Genomic DNA, 13,500 nt, shown 5'->3' with positions numbered 1-13,500 from the left:
GTTGTTTGAGACACTGGACAGTATCCTGAGCATAGGAAACTCAAAGCCCACCCTGACAGTGACACACTTCCTCTAACAAGGCCATACTCACTCCAACAAAGCCACACCTCCTAATAGTGCCACTCCCTTTGGGAGCCATATTCTTTCAAATCACCACAAGTACCCATTCCTCAGAGCTGGTATTAGATACCCCTGCCTGGCAAGCTGTACCCAAAACAGGCAAAGGGAAGTTTCAGTGGGCACTGGGAGGCTTAAGTGGGTCAGCATGGTTTTTGAACTGGCTGGGGTGAAAGGCTTGGACTGATTTTCCCCTCTGAGCTTTAGTTTCTTCATTCACACAGTGGAACTGGAACAATGACATTTGATAGACTTATCATAGTGCTGATTCAAACCTCAAGACTGTGAAGTCTGTAACTCATGTTTACCACAGACCAAAGACTGGACAGAGAGTAGATGTACCAATGCTCTCTCCCCAGACTCCTCTCCTCCCTGCTTCTTTTGTTGTTATTTCACTTTGGGGATATTTGTTTTGAGACAGGGTCTCTTGTAGCTCAGGCTGGCCTTGAACTTATAATGTAGCTGAGGATAACCTTGAATCTCTGGTCCTCTGCCTCCACTTCCTGAGTGCTGGGATTACTAGCACGTGTCTCCATGCCACATTTATGAAGTGCCAGAGAAGCTGGACGGAATTATAGGTTTAAACCTATAAATCCAGCACTCAGGAGGCAGACGAAGGTGGATCTCTGAGTCTGAGGCCAGCCTGGTCTACAGAGCGAGTCCGATGACAGTCAGGACTATACAGAAAAACCCAGTCTGTGGGGGGGAGGTGCCTGGAATAGAACCCACAGCCTAATGAATGCTAGGTAAGCACTCTGCCAACTGAGCTCCTCCGACCCCAGCACCAACTTCTCCCTCCAGAAGTGATGAGTCATCTGTCCCTCCTGACTATTGCTGTTGTTTTAGCCTTCCTCATCATCCAGTGGTGTGGTCTGTCTTCCTTCATTGAAAGCACATGAGTATTTCATCTTCCTTACAAGCTAAGGAGGAAATGTACTTGATTAGGTTTCTTTTATAAATACCTGTGGGAGACATGGAGTGGACTGAATGTGGCCCTCAGAAGACAGACTCACTGGAATCCCCAAGCCTGTAATTATTAATGTGCAGTAGAATTAAGAGAAGGCCCCTGAAATAGGTTGTCCTGGACTGTTCAGGTAGCCCCTGAATCCAATGAGATGTCCTTAGAAAAGACAGTGTGGTACCACACTCATGCATACTGTACCCAGAGAGCTAAGGCAAGAGAATTTTCAATACAAGCGCCCTAAGCCAAATGAGTCCAGAGCCAGCCTGGACAACTTAATGAAACTCTGTCTTAAAGCTTTTAAAAAAGGGTTTTGGGACTGGAGAGAGCTTTGTGGATAAAGTGCTTGCTATGCAAGCCTGATGATAACCTGAGTTCAAATCCCAAGACCACACATAAAAAGCAGTATACACAAATGTATGGAACCGCAGTGCACCCTGGGAATGGGGGTGGACACAGGAGAATCAAAGGAAGCTTGAAGCACAGTCATCCTGGCATACAAGACAGTGAACAAAAGAGATGCAGAGACAAGGTGGAAGGAGGATCAGCACCAGGCATTGTCCACTGATCAACACAGGCATGTCATGTTAGATGTGTAGACCACATCTACACACAACACACACACACACACACACACACACACACACATACACACACTTTTTTTTTTTTAAGTTTCTAAAGGGCCTGGTGTGCAACTCAGTGATAAAACATTCCTCTAGCATTCCTAAGACCTAGCACCAGGAGGAAAAAAAGTCCCAGCACTCAGAAGGCTGAATCAGGAGGAGGGTAAATTCAATGGCAGTTTGTGCAATAAGATGGGGAAAAAAAGAAGAGGAGGGGAGGGCAGCTAGATCAGACACATTTGCTACCAGACAATGCAAGTCTGACAACCTGATTCAATTCCTGGAACCCTTGCAACACTGGAAGGAGAGAACAAACAGGGTCATTCTCTGACTCCCACATATGCCATGCCATCTGCCTCCCCTCACAACAACAAATTAAATTTTTAAAGGGGGTGCTGGGAAGGGAGGAATAGGGGGAAACTGTGGTTGGGATGTAATATATGAGAGAAGAATAAATAAAAAAGAAAAAATTTGAAGAGAAGTAAGGGTGGTGGAGCACACCTTTAGTCCCAGCACTTGGGAGGCAGAGGCAGAAACAAGCAGATCTATGTGATTTCGAGGCCAGCCTGGTCTACTAAGCAAGTTAAAGGAGAGTCAGGGCTATACAGAGAAACCCTGTCTTGGGAAAAAAAAAAATTAAGAGAAAAAAAACAGGGCTAGACATGTAGCTTAGTTGGTAGAGTGCTTGCCTAGCACATGCAAAGCCCTGGATTTGACCCCAGCTCCCACATAAACTGGGAGTAGAGACAGCACCAAAAGTTCAAGATTATCTTCAGCTGCACAGTAAGTTCCAGGTCAGCCTGGGCTATAGGAGATCCTATCTCTAAGTAGGCGGGTTGGCTGAGGATATGGCTGTAGAATGTCTAAAGGGTAGAATGTTTGCATGGCATGTGAAAGAACCTGGACTTAAGAAAAGAAAGGTAAAAGGTGGGGATGTAACTCAGTGGTCAAGCACTTGCACAGTATAGCAGAGGACCTGAGTTCAACTCCCAGAATGCCTCCTGCCTTGGTTTGCTTTCTATTGCTGTGATAAAACACTATGGCCAAAAGTAACTTGGCAGCCGGGCGGTGGTGGCACATGCCTTTAATCCCAGCACACGGGAGACAGAGGCAGGTGGATCTCTGTGAGTTCGAGACCCAGCCTGGTCTACAAGAGCTAGTTCCAGGACAGCCTCCAAAGCCACAGAGAAACCCTGTCTCAAAAAAACAAAAACAAAACAAACAAACAAACAAAAACAACAACAACAACAACAAAAAGACAAAAGTAACTTGGCAAGGAAAGGGTTTATGTCATCTTACAGCTTCAGTCCATCATGAAAGAAAGTCAGGGAAGGAACTGAAAGCAGGAACTGAAGCAGAAGCCATGCAGGAACCCTGCTTACTGGCTCATTCCCCATGGCTTACCCAGCCTGCTCTCTTACACCACTCAGGACCACCTGCCCTCCATGTCCATCATCAAGCAAGAAAACACCCTACAGACATGTCCACAGACCAATCTACTGCAGGCGTTTTCTTAGTTGAGGGTCCTCTTCCCAGATAACTCCAGCTTGTGTCAAGTTAAAGAAAAATACTGACAGACACACTCTCCACTCCCACCCCCAAAGTAAGCTGGATATTTGCCTGTAGTCCCAGGTATTTGGAGCTGGGGGTGAGACAGGAGGCTTCCAGCCTGGGCAACAGAGCAAGACCCATCTCAAAAATAACAGCAGGGCTGAAGAGAGATGGCTCAGCTGTTAAAGGCCAGGCTCACAACCAAACTGTCAAAAAAAAACAAAAACAAAAAACAAAAAACAAAAAACAAAAAAAAAAAAAAAAAAAAACAGTTACCACAAGAAAGACAGAGAGTAATTAAAGACAGGAAGAAGATGGATGCTCCCATAGGGAGGAAACAGAAGACTACTAGAGTTCTTTGACCTGGAACTTGGCAAGGCAGAAGGACCTCTCTTTAGGAACATATTCTGCCATATCTTGATGCCTGCCCCAGGAAATAGCTCCTAATGTTCACAGGCCCACTTCAAGACAAGGGCACAGGGTTGACCCAGGTATCTCTGTTTGCACACTAGGATAGCAAAAGTGAATCCCTACAAAGTCTGATATTTGTTGAAGGGTTTGTCCATGCAGGCCAGAGGAACAGAGGGTAGTACCTGCTCCAGAAAATGTAGTATGATCCATGGGCTAGGATCCTGGACTGGACAAAGAGGAGAAAACAAGTTGAACACCACACCAATATTCATGTCTCTGTTTTCTGACTGTGAACACAATGTCACCAGCCATCTTACACTCCTACCTACCATCGTGCCTTCCCCGCCATGACGGCCCAGACCTCATCAAACCATGAGGCAAAATAAAACTGCCGCTTCTGTAAATTGCTTCCTAACAGCCTTGAGCCAGTGGCCAGAAAAAGGACTAATACAGAGGGTGATTACATCTGCTCTGATTGCAGTAGCCATGTTAGGCCTGAGGAAAGTGTTCTACACAGCAAGGCCACACATGTTCAGGCTGATGGAGCACCGACAGACACATCCTTGACCTTTAATTGATCAAGCAGTTCCAAAGGACACGTGTCCCTGTAGCTCTCCTGCCAGGATTTACAGGAAGGCCACACCACTGTTCCCCCATCCCTCCCCCACATCCCACCCCTCTTCACTTAGACTGGAGACCAGGCCGGCCTCGAACTCGCAGAGATCTGCCTGCCTCTGCCTCCCGAGTGCTGGGGTTATCGGCGTGTGCCACCAACACCCGGCTCTTTCTTTTTTTTAAGATTTATTTATTTATTTATTGTATTACATGTTCTATCTGCATGTAGCATGTATGCCTACATGCCAGGAGAAGGCACCAGATCTCATTATAGACGGCTGTGAGTCATCATGTGGGTGCTGGGAATTGAACTCAAGACCATCTGAAAGAGCAGTCAGGGTTTTTTTGGTTTTTTTTGTTTTTTTTTTTGCAGTCAGAGCTCTTAACCCCTGCACCATCTCTCCAACCCCAGAGACAGGGTTTCTTTGTGTAGCCTTGGCTGTCCTGGAATTCACTCTGTAGACCAGGCTGGCCTCAGACTCACAGAGATCCATCACTGCCTGGTTCTCACTTACACTCTTATTTTGGATGGTGGGCCACCTTGTGTTGTCTGAGACTGATAAGTTCCTGGGGTGTGGCCCTTTCATGTTAAAACTGGAAAGCCTCTATCAAATAGGAATGAATTGGTCATTATGTTTGAGATCCCAGACAGGAGAATGAAGCAAGCACCAGGGCCAGACCTATCACTTGAGAGATAAATCAACCTCAACACATGAAAAAAAAAGTGAGATTTTTGTAGACGAAAAGGGACAACAGAAATATCCTGTAAGACTGGCTGGTGGGGCTGGAGAGATGGCTCAGCGGTTAAGAGCACTGACTGCTCTTCCAGAGGTCCTGAGTTCAATTCCCGGAAACCACATGGTGGCTCACAACCACCTTGAATGAGATCTGGTGCCCTCTGCTGGCATGCAGGCAGAAGACTGTATACATTAAAACAAAAAACAAAAACAAAAAACTGGCTGGCAAAATGGCTTAGTGAGTAAAGGGGCTTGCCACCAAGCCTGATGACCTGAGTTCAATTCCCAGGATCCACATGGTAGAACGAAAGAATCAGCTCTCAAAAGCTGTCCTTTAGCCTCCACATACATATAGCATGTATGTATGTGCGGGTGCAAACATACATACATACATACACACACACACACACACTAAGTAAATGTGGGGTCTTGAGAGATGGCTCAAAAGAGCACTGGCTGCTCTTTAGGGCCCAAGTTTGGTTCCCAGCACCCACATCAAGACAGCTCACAACTGTCTATACCACCAGCTCCAGGGATCCACTGCCTCTGGCCTTCCTTAAGCACCTGCACTCATATATACAACCCTTCTCATATACACATAATTTAAAATGAGATAAAACTTAAAAATTGTATTAGTTACTTTTCTGTTGTTGTGATAAAAACACATGACCCAGGCAACGTATAAAAGGGAGGGTTTATTTGGGCTGATGGTTCCAGAGAGTCAGAGTTCATAATGGTGGAGCCAAGGCATGGCAGCAGGAGCAGGAAGCTGAGGGCTCACATCTTGAACCACAAACAGGAAACAGAGAGAGTCAGTTGGGAATGTTACAAGGCTTTGAGACATCAAAGCCTACCCCCAGGGATATACTTCCTCCAGAAAGGCCACATCTCCTAGACTTCCCCATATAATGTCACCAACTGGGGACCAAGTTTCAAGTGCCTAAAACTATTAAGGGACACTTAACATTCAAGCCACCATATAAATTTAATATTTTTTTAATTTAAGAAAAAAATTAAGAAAAAGAAATGTTCTGGGACTAGAGAGATGACTCATCAGTTAAAAGAACTGGCTTCAACAGGCGGTGGTAGTGCACACCTTTAATCCCAGCACTCAGCAGGGTACTCAGGAGGCAGAGGCAGGCAGATCTCTGTGAGTTCGAGGCCAGCCTGGTCTCCAGAGCGAGTGCCAGGATAGGCTCCAAAGCTACACAGAGAAACCATGTCTCAGAAAAAAAAAAAAAAAAGATTTTCAAGTATAGGGCTGGAGAGATGGCTCAGTGGTTAAGCTGCCTGCTCTTCCAAAAGTCCTGAGTTCAATTCCCAGCAACCACATGGTGGCTCTCAACCATCTGTAGTAAAATCTGGTGCCCTCTTCTGGCCTGCAGACATACATGCAGGCAGAACATTGTGTACAAAATAAATAAATAAATCTTTAATCCCAGCACTCAGGAGATGGGTCTTGGAGAGTCTGAGGACACCCTGGTCTACAGAGTGAGTTCTAGGACAGCCAGGGTTACACAGAGAAACCCTGTTGGACTGGGTCCAACAGTCTAACTCAGTGAATGGTGAGCACAAAGACCATTCTCTGGGGCATGAAGTCTACAAAGAGAGGAATACTATGCAAACTCTCCACAAAAGCTCCCAGGTTTGGGGGACATAACAGGGAAGTTGAGAGCCCTCAGCTTGGGGGTACGGGGCATTGGGGATTTGTCTCCTGCCAAACCCCTACCCTTTCATGCCAGGGTCATCTGCCTCTCTCTGTTTGTCATATAGCCACTCTGGTCAAAGAGCACCACTGGTTGAGGCTGTGGAAGTAGCAATTGAACACTGGCACCCAGCCTCGTTGTCAACATACAACAGAGAACTTTGCACTGAGACTCTTCACAAAGGAAGGGAGAGGTTGTCTTGGGTCCTCTGGCTGCCCTGACAAGTACTGGGACAGGTTACTTCTTTAGGGGAACTGTGGAGCTTGCCTTGCTTGTGAGGTGCTAATCATGGGCCCTCCAGGAAGGTCTTAATTCATGACCATTTCACAGAAGGGGAAGTGAAGATAGAGGTGAAGACACCCTTACTGGGTTGAAGAGGCTGCAGAGGACACAGCTTTGATTTCCAACACCTACATAACTGCTCACAATCTTAAGTTTCAGGGGATTTCATGCCCTCTTCTGGTTTTCCTTGGCATCAGGCACATACATGGTACACAGACATACATGCTGGCAAAACACCCATGTATATTAAATAAATAAATGGAAAGGGACCTGGCACAGACTGGTCCACATGGCCTCAGGCCTGCAGTCTGCCCTGAGGCCAGGAGAGGGCGGCAGCATCCCACTTGGATTTTCCAGTTAAGAAAACCTACATGGGGGAGATGGCTCAGAGGTTATGAGCACCGACTGCTCTTCCAGAGCTCCTGAGTTCAATTCCCAGCAACCACATGGTGGCTCACAACCATCTGTTATGAGATCTGGTGCCCTCTTCTGGTGTGCAGATATACATGGAAGCAGAATGTTGTATACATAATAAATAAATAAAATAAAATAAGAGAAGAAAGCTGGCTGAGCATACAACAGACAATAAGCCAGTAAGCAGCTTACTTCCATAGTCTCTGCTGCTGCAGTTCTTGACTTTCCTCTGTGATACACTGTGATGTGGGAATATAATCCAAATAAACCCTTTGAAAAAAAAAAAAAGAAAGAAAACCCACCTCATGCCAGGTGGTGCAGTCTTTAATCCCAGCACTGGGAAGACAGAGGCATGAGGATTTCTGTGAGTTTGAGACCAGCCTTTAGTTCCAGGAGAGCCTGCAAAGCCACAGGGAAATCCTGTCTCACAAACAAAAACAAACAAACAAACAAACAAAAAACAAAAAACTACCTCTGCCATCAAGATTTGGATGGGGGCAGAGTGAGGTAACAGCACCTGTGTACACCCGGTGCTGTCAAGACTAGGGAAAGACTGAGGGCTCCCAGCTGATCATTGAAGCAACCCAAATACCTTTCTTGCTGCCTACTACTGCCTAGTGCGTTAAGAGTAGAACCTGATTGGGGAAGGAGGGAGGAACTGGGGTTGCTTATATGTAAAATGAAGAGAAAAAAAATTTAATTAGAAAAAAAAAAAAAGAATAGAACCTGGCTAGGTTGTGATGAGGTAAGACAACCAGTCTGGTTCAGTAGCCCGTAGTAACTGCAGTTTCAGCTTCTTGCTTTTTCATTATCTTCCAATAAGCCCTACCCACACCCACCCACACCCACACCCACACCCACCCAAACCTGTCCAGGGCTGCAGTATAGGAAGCTATTCCCTTTCCCTAGCAACTCCATGCACAGCCCAGGCCCAGCCCTCCTGCAACTGGACCCTTGCCAGGCCAATGTACCCTCATGCCTCTGTTTCTAGCAGTGCTGTTCCCTGTGTTATAATGCTTTGCCTTGCTTTTCTGTCTAGCTGAGAGCCTCAGCGGAGTGCTGCCTACCATGTCCTCCTGGTATCCTCCTCTGCTGGAGTAGTGTCAGCAAGGTGACACTTCTGCTTTCTTCCAGGGTGAGCTTCTCAGAACACAGATCCTCCGAGTTCTCCTGGCCTGCTTATGACGCACACAGGCAAGATGTGTTCTGGCAGAAGCACTAGGGCCTTCACATCCACCACCTGTGCCCTTTGTTGAGTCCCTGTGACCTGGAGCCATAGCCTTGGGCTACTGCAGAGTGGAGTATCTTGATTTGCACCTAGGATTCTGTGCAAGGTCAAGGACAGTCCCAAAAGCAAGGCTGGAGCTGCTGAGGAAGCTGTGGTAGCTGCCCCAGTGGGTGTGCTGGGTCCCTGGGTAGACATTCACTATCAGCCTGGGCTGGGAGCCCACAGGGACTCAAATTTTCATCATGGGCAGCAGACCAGAGCTTAGGAAGGAAGCACTATGCATTCTCCTCCTCCATTCAGGAGCCAGAGGGGGCCTGGAAGATGTGAAAGGCAGTCCTGATGTGTAACTCATTACAGCAGGCCTGGGAATCTAAAGATAGTCTCTCCTGCAGGTTTCCTTTTTCTTTCTTTCTTTCTTTCTTTCTTTCTTTCTTTCTTTCTTTCTTTTTTGGGAGGGGTGGGGGGTTGAGACAGGGTTTCTCTGCGTAACTTTGGAGCCTATCCAGGCACTTGCTCTGGAGACCAGGCTGGCCTCGAACTCACAGAGATCTGCCTGCCTCTGCCTCCCGAGTGCTGGGATTAAAGGCATGTGCCATGAACGCCCGGCTTTCTCTTGTTGGTTTTCTACTGAGTTATTTCTTTATCTCAAGTATTCAAGCTCTGTCTAATTTAGGGATATAAGGTCTTTGCTACATACTGGGATAGTGAGTTTTGTGACCACTTAAAATGAATTAAAAACCACCTAAGAGTCAGTGTATTAGTTCATGTCTATTGCTGTGATGCAACACCATGTCCAAGGAAATTTATAACAGAGTTTATCTGAGCCAGACATTGGTGGTGCACGCCTTTAATCCCAGCACTTAGGAGGCAGAGGCAGGTGGATCTCTGTGAGTTTGAGGCCAGCCTGGTTTACAGAGAGAGTTCCAGGACAGGCTCCAAAGCTACACAAAGAAACCTTGTCTCGGAAAAAAACAAAAGAACAACAAAAACAAACAAAAAACAAAGACAGATATTGAGATTCAAGCTGAAGACCAAAAAAGCAAAGCAGCCAAGCTACTAAAGAGTTCTTACCTCTACCAAGGCTAAGACCAAAGGGGGACAATCCTGTCCTCAGAGTGACTGCCGACTGCAATGCTCGCCACCAAAACTCAACTGCATTGAGACTGCACTGAGCCCCTGCTTTATATTCTCTCTAGTGCTAGGATTAGAGGGGTAAACTCTGTTTCTCCTTTAGACTGATTCACTCGAATGTAGCCCCTGTGTGGCCTTGAACTCACAGAGATCCATCTGCCTCTGTTTCCTGAGAACTGGGATTAAAGGTGTGCCCACCACTGCCTGTCCTCTGTGGCTAACTGGTGGCTCAGGTGTATGGCTAACTAGTGGCTTAGTTCTTCATTCTGATCTTCAGGCAAGATTTATTTGCTAGATTACAAACAATATGTCACTATAGGAGGCAGAGAGCAAACTCGGAATGGTAAGTCTTTTGAAATCTCAAAGTCTGCCTCAAGGGCACACCTGCTAAACCTTCTGTCTTAGTTACTATTCTATTGCTGTGAAGAGACAACATGACCAAGGTAACATTAGTGAGAGCATACCGTTTCAGAAGGTTAGTCCATAGCCATCATGGTAGGGAATGTGGTGATGGTGAGGGGCGGGCGGGCAGGCAGGCAGGCATGGTCCTGGAGCAACTAAAAGCTTACATTCTGATCCACAGATGGGAGGCAGAGAGAACTCCAGACTGAGCCTGGAGCGTGCTTTTGAAACCACACAGCCCCCCAATGACACACTTCCTGCATCAAGGCCACACCTCCTAGTTGTTCCCAAATAGTTCCATCAACTGAGGACTAATTATTCAAACATAAGAGCCTATGGGGGCCATTCTCATTCAAACTACCACAGTATGGGTATCCATTATAGTCTCCTGAGACCATCAGGTCATGAGGACTTGGACCTAATCAGTGGAATAATCCCTATATGGATTCCCGACCTGATAGTATTGGGAAGTATGAGGTAGAATGGAGGAAGTAGGTTGCTGGAGGGGTATTTTTGAAGCTACATCATTTTTGGTTTTGTTTGTTTTTCGAGACAGGGTTTCTTTGTGTAGCCCTGGCTGTCCTGGAACTCACAGCCTGGTCTCGAACTCACAGAGATCCACATGCCTCTGCCTCCCAAGTGCTGGGATTAAAGGCATGCATCACCACCGCTCGGCTGGAGCTACATCTTAACCTGCCCCTTCCTATATATCTCTGTCTTCTATGCCATCTGTGCCATGTGTACCTGTGGAGGTCAGAGGATAACTTTTGGGAGTCAGTCCTGGGGACTGAATCCAAGTGCTTTGACCTACTGAGCTATCCTGCCAGTTGTGAAAACTGACTTTCTTTTTTTCTTTTTTCTTTTTTTTTCTTTTTTTAGACATAGGGCACCACGATGTAGCCCTAGCTGGCCTTGAACTCACAAAGATCCACCTGCCTCTCCCTCTCTCATATATCAGGGCAGAGTCTGGTGCCACTATGCCCAGCAAAATGGCCATTATTTCCTGTGCTTTTTTTTTTCTTTCTATTTTGAGATAATTTTGACTTATAGAAGTTTTTCAAAAATAGTATCCAGTTCCTGCTTCCCTTTATGTTAACCAGTTTCCCCCATAAGTTAGCATCTTATGTAACTACAGAACCATTGTCAACAGCAGATTAACCTTAGCACACTGCTAGGAACTTGATACAGACTTGGGCTTGGACTAGTTTCCCACGTGGACCAACCTCCTCCAGGGTGTAACTCTGAACCCATGCAGTTAGTGCCTACTTCCCTCTGGGCCCCTCCAGTCTCTGAGAGTTCACAGCCTGCCTGCCTGTCTGTCTTTCTTCTTTTTTCTTCTTTTTTAATGAGCATGTCTATCTGAAAGAGCTAACACAAGCAGGTGCCCATAGAGGCCAGAGGAGGGCATCAGATATCCTGTAGTTGTTCCAGAAAGTTGTGGGCAGCAGTGTGGGTGACAGGAATTGAACTCTGGTCTTAGGTCCTGATGCCTAAGTGCAGTAAGTGCTTCTAATCAACGACTCTTCTCTCTTGCCAACTCCCATGTTGGCATTACTGGAGCCCAGTAACTAACACATGCTAGACAAGCACTTGATCACTGAGCTATTTCCCCTGCCCTGTTTTTTTTTTTTTTTTTTTTTTTTTTAGGTTTTTTATTTATTTATTATGTCTTCTGCCTGCATGCCAGCAGAAGGCACCAGATCTCATTCAGGGTGTTTTGCAAGCCACCATGTGGTTGCTGGGAATTGAACTCAGGACCTCTGGAAGAACAGTTAGTGCTCTTAACCACTGAGTCATCTCTCCACCACCACCCCCTTTTTTCCCCCTGCCCTTGTTTTGCCTTTTACATTTTGTGGTATGTTCTTGTTGAGTTCCCAAGACTAGCTTTGAACTGCCTCTTTAGTCCAGATAGGCCTTGAACTTGCAATTCTCTAGCTCCAGCCTCCCAAGCAAGTGATATGACACACCTGCACCCCAAGCCTGACCATAGCCTTTAATTCTTCACCTCATCCTTGAACAGTTTGGGTTCTGGAGGGGCAGTGAGGTATGAAGGAATGACAGACACACGTACAGGAAAAGCTGGGATTGGGTGAGCTGGGCTCTCTGATACAGACGGCACAGCACCCAGGAAGCTCAGGGTGTTTATTGCAGAGTTGAACAGGGAAGTGGGTTACTACATACAGCTGAACAAGAAGGCAGGTTTAATTAATCTCAGTAGAAATAGTCTCTATACAGGTGTAGTCTTCAGACTTGGAGGACTTCCGTGGCCATTTTTTTTTTTTTTCCACATTGTCAATATTCACATTCAAGTCAGAGGAAGGAAGGCTTTGCAGCTCACATTGGCCTGAGGCACTGGGAGTCTTTAACATGGCCAGCAAGACACGTTCAACCAGGACTTCATCTCCTCCCGATACTTCTCCATACTTTTGTTTTGAGACAATCTCACTGTGTAGCCCTGGCTATCCTGAACTCACTCTGTAGACCAGGCTGGCCGTGTCTGCCTGCCTCTGCCTCCCGAGTACTGGGATCAAAGGTGTGTGCCACCACACCTGCTACTTTGTTTCCCTGAAGAGAGAAATGAGGACACAAACTTTGACATTCCAGGAAAGCTGAGCCCAGAATGTTCACTGAGCACCTATATTGTATTTCTCCTTGTGGAACTACTAAGGAGATTAAAACAAACATAAGGTCCTCCCTTTGGTAGTTTCAGCAAACCCACACTTTGCCAGGCAAATTCCACGTAGCGTGAAACAGAGGTTGAACTGCAGGTGTGCTTGTGACGTGACAGCAAGGCTTATAGTTTTCCCGGAGCTCAAAGCAAGGTCCATTGGTTCTCACACACCCTCAGCTTTGGTTTCTGGGTCCAGAACCCAAGACAGGTTATAAAACTGGAAACAAGCCAGGCATGGTGACACATGCTTTTAATTCTAGCAGGCAAGCAGAGATAGGAGGATCTCTGTAAGTTCAAGGCCAGAATGTTCTACATAGCAATCCTCAAGCCAGCCAGGGCTACAAGGTGAGACCTTGTCTCTGAACAAAACAAAACTTACAATGATGATCAATCACCCTTTACAGACAGGCTTTGATTTATATTGAAGGGGTGGTGGTGGTGGTGGTGGTGGTGGTGGTGGGGTGGTGTTTACCCAGAAGGGTCTTACACAAATTGCCATTCAGTAACAGAACTTGCTAACTGGCTTGCAAAGCCTATTTCACGTTAAAATCTTTTTTTTTTTTTTTTTTTTGTTTTGTTTTGTTTTGTTTTTCGAGGCAGGGTTTTTCTGTGGCTTTGGAGGCTGTCCTGGAACTAGCTCTTGTAGACCAG

Source organism: Cricetulus griseus, chromosome 3 (genome assembly GCF_003668045.3).
Source record: "Cricetulus griseus strain 17A/GY chromosome 3, alternate assembly CriGri-PICRH-1.0, whole genome shotgun sequence".
NCBI classification, from domain to species: domain Eukaryota; kingdom Metazoa; phylum Chordata; class Mammalia; order Rodentia; family Cricetidae; genus Cricetulus; species Cricetulus griseus.
Note: the sequence above shows the minus strand (reverse complement) of the source record.